Source organism: Eulemur rufifrons, chromosome 30 (assembly GCF_041146395.1).
Source record: "Eulemur rufifrons isolate Redbay chromosome 30, OSU_ERuf_1, whole genome shotgun sequence".
Lineage (NCBI taxonomy): Eukaryota > Metazoa > Chordata > Mammalia > Primates > Lemuridae > Eulemur > Eulemur rufifrons.
The window spans coordinates 96,468,441-96,478,679 of NC_091012.1; the positions used below are offsets into that span (position 1 = coordinate 96,468,441).

General features: G+C 43.8%; 1 pseudogene; it reads left to right on the forward strand.

The window, feature by feature from the left end:
- The first annotated feature begins 9,086 nt into the window (after nt 1-9,086).
- On the forward strand, nt 9,087-9,959 carry LOC138378477 (glucosamine-6-phosphate isomerase 1-like; annotated as a pseudogene).
- Nucleotides 9,960-10,239: the final 280 nt, after the last annotated feature.

Below are 10,239 nucleotides of genomic sequence, written 5' to 3' on the forward strand. Positions count from 1 at the left end.
TGTGGTGTTGTGAAAACAGCACCAGACTAGGAGTCAAGAGTGTTGGGATCTAGTGCTGGCTATTCCATTGTCTTGTTGTGTTTCCTTGGACAAGTCCTTGACTTCTCTGGGCTTTAGTTTCCCCATCTATGTCATGAGGATGGGACCAAGTGATTTCTCAGGGCCCTTATATCTCTTTAATTCCTAGTTATAGAATTTTAATCCCTCAAAGTCAGTAGATATTGGGTAAAAAGGGTGAGGTAAGAGCAGGATATGTAAAATAAGATGTGTCTGGGTGGCAGGCTTGGGTACGTGCTTGGAGCTGACTCTAGGCTATTTTACATTGGAGTGTCAGCCAGAGAGCCTTGGCTTCAGGACCAGTGGCTGCAATGGCTCTGGGAAGCCTCTGGGTTGAGTTATACAAAGGCTTAGAAGTCTTAATATGTTAGCAAATTCACAAGATGCCTTCTTTTCTCCTACACTGGGGGAGTATGGGAGCTGGCACCTAAAATATAGACTTACCCTCTTCCCTCTGTCTTTGTTTCCTCCTCAGGCTGCTGATCATCTGTCTCCTAATTCCAGACAAGGTTGGCCTGGCCATTCACTGTTCCCCAGGGAGATACATTGTGTTATGTGTGTGAGACACAGTGATTTTTCCCCCTGGGTTTGGACCTTCTCCCCATCTCTCATTATACCCTCTCCCAAGACTCTGGGGCCCTTTGCTTTCCTAGGCAGGAGGTGAGCGAGATCCCTAAACTAGTAATGAGTTTAAGAAGGAAGTAGAGAGTTTTGCTGAACCTTGATATTGCCCTTGGGAATATAGTTTTCTGTACTAATCTTCCTTTGCCCATGGCTAGAACTCAAGGTACCAGCTGCCTCTTGGCTGAGCCAATGGCTAAATGAATAGTTACAGTCTGGGTTCATGAGGTATCTCAGCTTAGAATTATAGAAAGTATTTTTTCCACTACTGTCTTAAAAAAAAATATTTTCCTAAAATTGTATGCATCAAAATAGTATATTTAAATATACTAAATATTTACAACCAATAACAGTATGTAATTTGTGGCAGACACTGTCCATACATATATGTGTGGGCATGTGTATATATATATATACATATATCTGTGTATATATATGTGTGTGTGTGTGTGTGTGTGTGTGTGTATAAAATTTAATCCTCACAACAACGTAGTTCAACCTTCTTATGTGGAAGGTAGCAGGTGAGTTTGGCCAGTCTGAAGGCTGTGTGGTGGAGAAGGGGTTGTTTAGCCAAACTGCACGCTGTTCCTATGACAGAAGCCTACAAATCATAATGACCCTACAACAGTGGGAATGAGCTACCAAGCCCCCTTCTCTTACCCAGAGATAGGCCTATGGAGGACAGAGGTTGGGGTTGATTTGGGAGAGGATGTTAGGTGAGGAGAGGACCAGGATGGGGAACAGTACAAGTGACTCTTATTCAGTCAGTAACATTTATTGAAGGCCAACTATGTGCGTAGCTTAATACTAGGCCATGCTGTGAGTAGAAGAAAGTCTATGGAAGGATGGAGAGTGGTTGTGGAGGAGGTCAGAAAGGCAAGGACTCCATCCCTGAGTTCTTCACATCCAAGTCCTCCTCACTACACTCCTGAAGCAGCAAATAATAATTACATTCTAACCTGTGTGGTCCCAATACCTAGGACTATAGAATCTCAGAGAGAGGGAAATCTGCTTCCCATGGAGACGGGCATTTGTTGACCTTTGGAGAGGGTGTGACAAGAAGAGGAGATGACATTCCAGGCAGTGTTTGGGGGATTTTCCTTATCGTAGCTTAAGTCTGAAAAAATGATCATCCTCCTCTTTCCACTCCCCTCTGGAGCAGTTATTTCCTTTCTCTTCTCACACTTCCTTCCCCACCCTCCTTCCTGTCCTTTTACTGAACAAAGATATAGCCAGAACTTGGAGCTGCCTCTGTGAAGTTCATGCAGCTTTGTACCTGTGTGAAACGGTCCATTTATTCCTTGGTCTGGGTGTTCCACTGCCTCATACCATTCATTGGAGGCCTTTTCTTTACACAAGTTGGGACAATTTTGGAGGTGGCTGCTGGAAGTACAGTACTGGGATAGACACTCCAAGTGGGAGGTGCACATACCAATTATCCAGGAATCCTCTGCCCCAGTTTTGTGGGTGGAGGAATAAGGCAAGTATAGAAATAACTATTAAAAAGCTATGGGGGTCTAGTAGAACATGGGGTGGTGTTGGTTAAAAAAAGCTATGAGGGAAAAGCTGTGGACCCAGTGTTCTGGTGAAGTAAAGGAGGGAGAGCTTAATCAAGGAAGCCTTCATGAAGAAGGTGACATTCCAGAGTGGGCAGATTGGGCCTGAGTGGAAGAAAACTAGGAGACAAAGTTAGACCGGTAAGCTAGAGGCAGATTGGGGAAGGCCATGAATGGCTATGTGGTTACATTCTCTGTCATTGACTGTAGTTTGCATGAAGGAGCCAGTTATTGAGGTAATCTGATGTCCCTGTGGCAGGCTCTGGTCCCCTGGGTGGGGTATGTGAATGCCCCAATCTTTGGGAGTGGCCTTGTCACTACTAGGGGTTGCTTGGTCCCTGTTCCCCCCTAAGGTGGTGGTAGAAGCAAGATAGATCACAGCTGGAGTGTGAAAGACTGGGTGTGTGACCTTCTATGGTTGCTTAACCTGCCACTAGGGGAGCCACTAATATGTATTTCGGGGCTCTTTGACCACACTTGGAGGGCTGCTCCTGATCGGAGGGGTCAACTGGTATAGTTGCTAAAGTCTCTGGCCAAGCTTTTCCTTCCCTCTCCACAAACCCCAAGGATGGCAGCCACCTGACCCGGAGAGTGAGTCCTGGGCTTATGCACTTAGTAGATGGCCAGAGCTGTGGCAGGGGGTCAAATCAACAGACCTCCAACTATTTCTTTGGCACTAAAATTCCAAAGATTCACGTCTGCCATGCAGAGAACATGGCTTTCCTCACTCCTCCCCGCCTGTAAGGGTGGAGTCTGCCACGCCTGGCACAAGAGTCCCCGGGCTGGGGGTGGGGTGGTGCCCAAAACCACCACCACAGAGCAGTGTCTCCACTCTGGGGACCCCAAAGATGGCAGCTGCCAGGACCTGGAGAGCGAGACCTAGGGTTATGCACTTAGTGGATGGCCAGAGCCATGCCAATGGCCGAATCAACAGGCCATCAACTATTTCTTCAGCACCAACCTCCCAGGGATTCACTCCTGCCATGCAGAGGGCATGGCTCTCTGTCCCCTTGAATCGCCTGTGGTTTCCAAGGGCAAAGTATACTATTTGCCGTTCATCTCCCATGCGCTGGTCCCGCTGACCTCCAGGGCCAAAGTGCCTATCTCCAAACTCCAGCACACAGTTGTGGTAGTGGGAAGCAACCACTCAAATCAGTCCCTCCCCCACCCAGTGCAGTCCCAGCACAAAGCACTGGAGAGTTCAGAATGTTTCCTGCTATTGTCTCTTCTCCACAGAGCCTGCCATCCCATGCCACAACTTTGTACTGACTTCAGGCATGTTAGTGTCTGAGTGGGTGTGGAGGTCTGTAGGGGATTTGGGTGACCTCCTGTAGGTCATATCGCACAGCAGCAGCTGGTCAGGTGGGCAGAGCCCTCCCGCACTCTATTCTGTATTGTATGTCTGGCACTCTCCAATCTTTGCGAACGTATTTCCCTTTTACCTTTTTTCCGGTGCTTTGTGTCCCATGCTGTTTCTCTGAAAATTCACAATGCTGTTCTCGGGGAGGAGTGATCCATTCGTGTGTCACCATCCAAATTCTTCATCTCCTTCTCTGGGAGCAGTGAGCCAGGAGACCACCACTCAGCCGCCATTTTCCCCCAATCTTGCCTGTCAGTTTTTATGCCAGTACCATGTTGTTTACGTACTATAGTTTTGTAGTATATTTTCAATTCAGGTGGTGTGATGCCTCCAGCTTTGTTATTTATGCCCAGGAATGCTTTGATCATTTAGGGTCTGTTGTGGCTCCATATATATCTTGGGATTTTTTTTCCTGTTTGTGTAAAAAATGTTACTGATATTTTGATAGAGAAGGGTTTTCTACTGCCACTTTGTTACTTGTTTTGTGGTTGTTTTATAGATCCTTTTCTCCTCCCTTACTGTCTTTCTTTGTGGTTAAGTGATTTTTCTCTACTAGTATGTTTTGATTCTATGTTATTTATTTTTAGTGTATCTATTATAGGTTTTTTCTTTGTGGTTACCATGAGGCTTATGAATAACATCTTATAGTTGTTATCAGTTCAAATTGACCAGCACTTTAAATATATCATTACATTGCCTTCTGGCCTCCAAGGTTTCTTCTTGAGAAATTGACCAATAATCTTATTGATCTTATTGACCAATAATCTAATCTTTTTGTGATGAGTTGCTTTTCTTTTTCTGCTTTCAAGATTTTCTCTTTGTTTTGATTTTCAACAGTTTGATTATAATGTGTCTAATGTGGGTCAGAATTTTCTATATGTCCTTAAGCAAGGCATTGAGGGAGGCCTATTCTGGAGGGGGACTCTTAGTTTCTATATCTGTAAAGTAGGGGCTATATAGAATAAGGATTCTCTAAAGGCTTTTGAGCTTTGACTTTCCAGGATTTGAAGATTATTTCTGCTCTATTATAAGCCTAGAGATATGTGAAACCAGAGAGTAAAGGGCAGGGGTGTCACAGATAAGGAATATAAATCGAGTGATCTTAGTTCCTGGGGTTGTGCTCTCCCTCTCCACAGAACTGGGTTTTCTTGGAGTGTCTTTCTCTGGGCCTTTGGCATCACACACATACTTCCAACAGATAGGTGATGGAGATTCTCAGCGAGGCAGGCACTGGACTGTTCTGAAAACAACGACAACAAAAACAGAAAACACCAGAGTAAGAGTTTTGTCCTGGCTCTATAACTTCCCATCTATATGTCCTTGAGAAAATAGCTTTATTGTTTCTGGGCCTCTGTTTCCTTATCTGTACCTTGGATTTACTACTTTCTCTCCAGTCTTCCTGTATAGCATGTTACATGGAGAGTATTTTTAAAAAATGTATGTGGAAATAGGCCTAAAGTACTGCACAAAATGGAGGGATTGCCAGGACCATGGAGGTGGCTTTGTGCTTCAATTGGCAGCTGGGCCAAGGGAGCAAGAAGCCAAAAGCTAAGCTGCAGAAAGGGAATAAATGGGCCTAGAAGCCAAAATAGGAATGTGGAGTGTATGGAGGGGTCTGGGGTAAGGGGGTAGTATTTTCCTCAGACTCTGAGACTATCAGATCTGGAAGAGCCTTACATACTGAGCATTCTCCTACTCCCCATCGTACACATGGAAAAATAGGCTTAGAGAGAAGGATGTGCCCAATGTCTCAGTGGGAGTCAGTGACTCTAAGCTGCTAAGCTATTGACCTTTTCGGCATATCACAGTGTTCTATTTGTAGGGACATCCTGGGCTCCAGGTGGTCTTAGATCTAACCCTCTTTTCAGATCCAGGAATGTTGACTAGCCTGGCTAAAACAGTGCTGTGTAGGCTTCCTGATCAATAGGGTCAGGGGTGGAGTCTACCTTCTTAATACCACTACCCCATCTGAATTCCTCCCTCCTTGGAACATTCTTAGGATTCATTGAGCCAAAGGACTGAGAGTTTGTCAAATGCCCTTTGTGTCAACAGAGGTCTGTGCAGATTGACTCTGTGTCTTTACTACTTCCTTGGTTCTCTCATGCTAAAGAGATAACTGAAGTGAATTATTCGGGGGGCCCAAAGTGAGTTTGGAGGAGGTGAGATAATCTTTGACTGTCTTTGCAATTATCCATTCCCTTATTACATTTTTGTGAAGTTTGTATGGTTATTAGCCCTATTTTACTGATGATAAAACTATGGATTAGAGGTAAATTGAACTTTCCAAAGTCACTCAGCCATAAAGTGGCAGAGGAGAGATTTGAACCCACATATATCCAGATCCAAAACTCATATTTATCCCACTAAAACTCAAAACAAGGTGTAGTAATGGCCAAATAAATGGCATAGACATTGTGCCAAAAGGACTTTAGGGGGAGTCAGATTTGTCTGGCTTAAGGTAGTCCAGGGAGACTTTATTGAGGTAATCAGCATTCATGTATCCTATGCTTATATAGCATTGTATCATTTCTAAAGTAGTCTCACATGTGACATCTTGTGGAATCTTCAGAATATCTCTGGGTGGGAAGCTTAACATTTTACATCCTCAGAAAGAAAGTGACTATCAAGATCATACAGCTATTATAATAAATCACCAAGCATAGAGTAGAATCTAGGTTTCTCCCAGACCAGTGCCTTTGTCACTCAGAAACAGCAAAGGGGAGGACAGGCAGGATTTGGATAGAAGTGGTAGGGGAAGGAAAGCATGTCAGGCTGAGGAGCCTGTGTAATTCGAACAAAGGCTGAGGGGCCAGAGAACCAAGGAGGGCCTTTCTGAGGCACTGATTGTAGTCAAAGGTCTGTATGGAGGAACAGTTGTTCTTGAAAGGCCACCTGGCAGGAGGGGTGAATTGGCTTTCCAAAGGTTAGCCTGAGGCCTGCTATGAGAACTTAGTATCCTGACATTCTAACTTCTAGTGTCGGAAACTTCTGGCTCTGTGGCTAAGCCAGTGGCCTGCGGTTCCAGGCTTACCCATTGGATGGCACTGCTGTGTTATTTTGAAATGCTGTCAGTTAAAGGGCTAGGAAATATGAAGTTGCTTAGACTCTGCCTCAGCCTTCAAGAGGACTCTTTGGGGCTCAAAGAGTACCCTCCCCACTCCGGTCCACCCAAAAATCACTCCACTTTTCCCTCCTCCAAGAAATTCCAGGCTGACTGAACTACGCTTCTCCCCTAAGCCTGTTGTATATTCTCAGGTTTTTGGTTTTTTGTTTTTGGATGGTCCTTGACACCTATTCTTCTCTTTCCATTTTGTCTCCTGTAATATGTAGCCTTGCTCTTTTTTCATGCTAATTATGCCACATCTTTCCATCTATTACCTCCTCTCTCCTTACTTATATCGCTTTCTCTCCTCTCCGGAAATGCTTGGGCTAAGGGGTTCCCATTCACGGAGTCAACTGTCGCTTTTGTGCAGAAGATACCCAAATCCATTCATTCCAATTTTTTTCCCTGGGCACTTACTTGGGGCCAGTGTAGATAAGTACAAAATGGTTACTAACTTCACAAGGGCCTTAAGGTATAATGGAGGGTGGGGGAAGACATACACAAGCCCCATACAATAGCAAGAGAGCTAGGAGAGAGAAAGAAGTATGGCACTGTGGGGGGGGGGGTGGGCCATGGGTTAGTTAACATTGACTGTGGAGACAAAAATTGGAAATGTACATTTGAAGGAGTAGAAGAATTTGAACAAGTATAGGAGAGGAGGGTGAAAAGCCAAACACCAAGGAAAAGAGGGACAAGGGATCCTAATTTGGGAGTGTAGATCAACAGAGGGAGTGGCAGGGAGAGCCTCTGGCAAAATTGAGTAATAGTACCAGCTCTGGGGCCAGACTGCCTAAGTTCAGCCCTGCCTCTATGACCTGTGAGATGAGACTTTGAGCAATTGTCTTAGTCTTTCTGTGCCTCAGTAGCTTCATTTTTAAAATGGGGAAAACTCCACAGTATCTAATCCACAGTTCCAAGAATCCAGAAAGCTCCGAAAACCCAAAATGAATTTGGTGTCAATATCTGAAGTGGCATGAGTCTCCTTAGAGTCTGTATCCCATTTAACGTATTTATACATGTTGCTACAGATATATTAATATGTTCATTTATAATGTACTGCTCTAGATCTTCATGGGGTGCTTTGTAATATTTGGCATTTTCACCTTCCAAAAAATCTGAAAAAATTTAAATTCTAAAACATATTGGGTTTCTGGTGTTTCCATTAAGGAATTGTGGGCCTGTATCACCCATTTTCTACATTTAAAAAATGATTAAATGATTTAATGTGTATAAAAGACTTGGAGCAGTGTTTGATTCATACTAAAAGATCAACATACGGTAATTCTTATTTTTATTACAATTTTGGCATGATTATACAGGGCCTTGATTGTCAATTTAGGTGATTTAGATTTTCTATCTAGGAAGCTATTGAAGTTTTTTGAAAAAGGAAGTAATATGATCCCATTTTTATAAAAGTAATCCTGATGGTAGTGTGAATGATGCTTAATGGGGGTGGGGTGGGGGTTGGGGCTCAGACATGAGATAGGGAGAACTGTTAGAAGCATTTTGTAATAATAATAGTTTAATTGAGAGGTAATGAAGGTCTCAATTAGGACATTGGCAGTAGAGGTAAAAGAAAGGAATGGTTTAAAGACATAGATCTCATGTAGAATAAGATTTGGTAATGTGGTGGGTGAGAAAGAGGGAGAAGTAGAAAACTAATGACATTTCCAACTTCAGGGACAGTATTGATGGTACTGCTAAAAGTGAGTTAGGCCTCATTTACTCTGCTCATTGTACAATAGGGAAAATGAAGCCTAGATAAAAGACTTGCTCAATGGTACACAGTAAATTAGGGACAGAGCCAAGCCTATAATCTAGGTCTCCTGCTGCTCTCCCTGTCTGTATTCTTATTCCTTTACTACATGAAAGCACTTGGTATGTTGGAAAAGTCTGGCTGAGTATGGTGGTACTTGTGTTAGTTCTGTGGAGATGGTAATGGCATCCCCTAGACTCCTCATTTCATGTTTCTCTGCCTACTTGGTGTCCCCTCTACCCCTCAAGAACTGTCAGTCACTTCCTGAGCCTTATTAAACAAGTATCAGAGTTCGTTTATTGGTTACTAATTGTTGATGAGGCAAAGCTGCCCCCAGCCTGGGTACTAACACTCCCACACTCTCAGGAAATATTTACTCATTTATTCTTTCTCTCCTCCTTTCACCTATCCTGAAGAAAGGATAATAATTCATTCTTTCCTTAGGGTGAAGGCCAGACAGGGGACCTCTATCTGAGGTATTCTAAGATGGCTCTTTCACTGGTTAAAGGAAAAGCCAAAACTTGTGCAAAAAATGGCATTTAAGATCTCAGCAGGATTGATCTAGAGGCCCCAAGCCTCTCTCCTGCACAAACACCACACAGCCAGGCTCCAACCCCACCTTCCACAGGAAATATGAAGTTTATCATCCTGGATCAGTATTCTCAGGCCAGCAAATGAGCAACCAAATACATCAGGAACTGTATCATTCAGTTTGATCCAGTGCCAGACAAGTACTCCGCCCTGGAGCTCCCCACTGGGAGCACCCCACCTTGGCTGCTATAAGAAGCTAATTAAATACTATAAGAATAGGGACCTGTCCTTTAAATATGTGAAAACCTTCAACATGGATGAGTATGTGGGCCTTCCTCTAGAACACCCAGAGAATTACCACTCCTTCATGTTGAACAACTTCTTCAAGCACATTGACATCCACCCAGAAAACACCCACATTCTGGATGGGAATTCAGCTGACCTACAGGCTGAATATGATGCCTTTGAAGAGAAGATCAAGGCTGCAGGCAGGATCTAGCTATTTGTTGGAGGGATTGGCCCTGATGGACACATAGCCTTCAATGAGCCAGGCTCCAGTCTGGTGTCCAGGACCCATGTTAAGACGCTCACCACGGACACCATCCTGGCCAGTGCTAGGTTCTTTGATGGAGAGCTTGCCAAGGTGCCCATCATGGCCCTGGTCATGGGCATGGGCACTGTCATGGATGCTAGAGAGGTGATGATCCTCATCACAGGTACTCACAAGGTGTTTGCTCTGTACAAGGCCATCGAGGAGGGAGTGAACCACATGTGGACCAGGTCTGCCTTCAAGCAACATCCCTGCTCTGTGTTTATTTGTGATGAGGATGCCACCTTGGAGCTGGAAGTGAAGACTGTCAAGTATTTCAAAGGTTTAATGCTTGTTCATAACAAGTTTTTATGGACCCCGTTTACAGTATTAAAAAGAAAGAAATTAAGAAAAGCCAGTCTTCTAAGAAACCATATAGTGATTAGCCTGTGCTGGGACCTAGTATCAAATACCTCATAGGGACAGACAGGTCTTTCTTGAAATTGTCTTTAGGAGAACAGAATTTTATTTCTTTAATCCAGTATGGTTATGTCAGATAAGTAGATGCACCTATTGTTCTTTCAGGCTAGGAGCCTGGTCATGAAGTTTAGCTACAGGGAGAATGATTATTTATAACTTAATCATAAAAAAACCTCTGAAAAATGTACTCCATTTTTATGTCTGCCAAAACCAGGTTAGGAGTTTTTAACTTTTTGTTCTGCATCA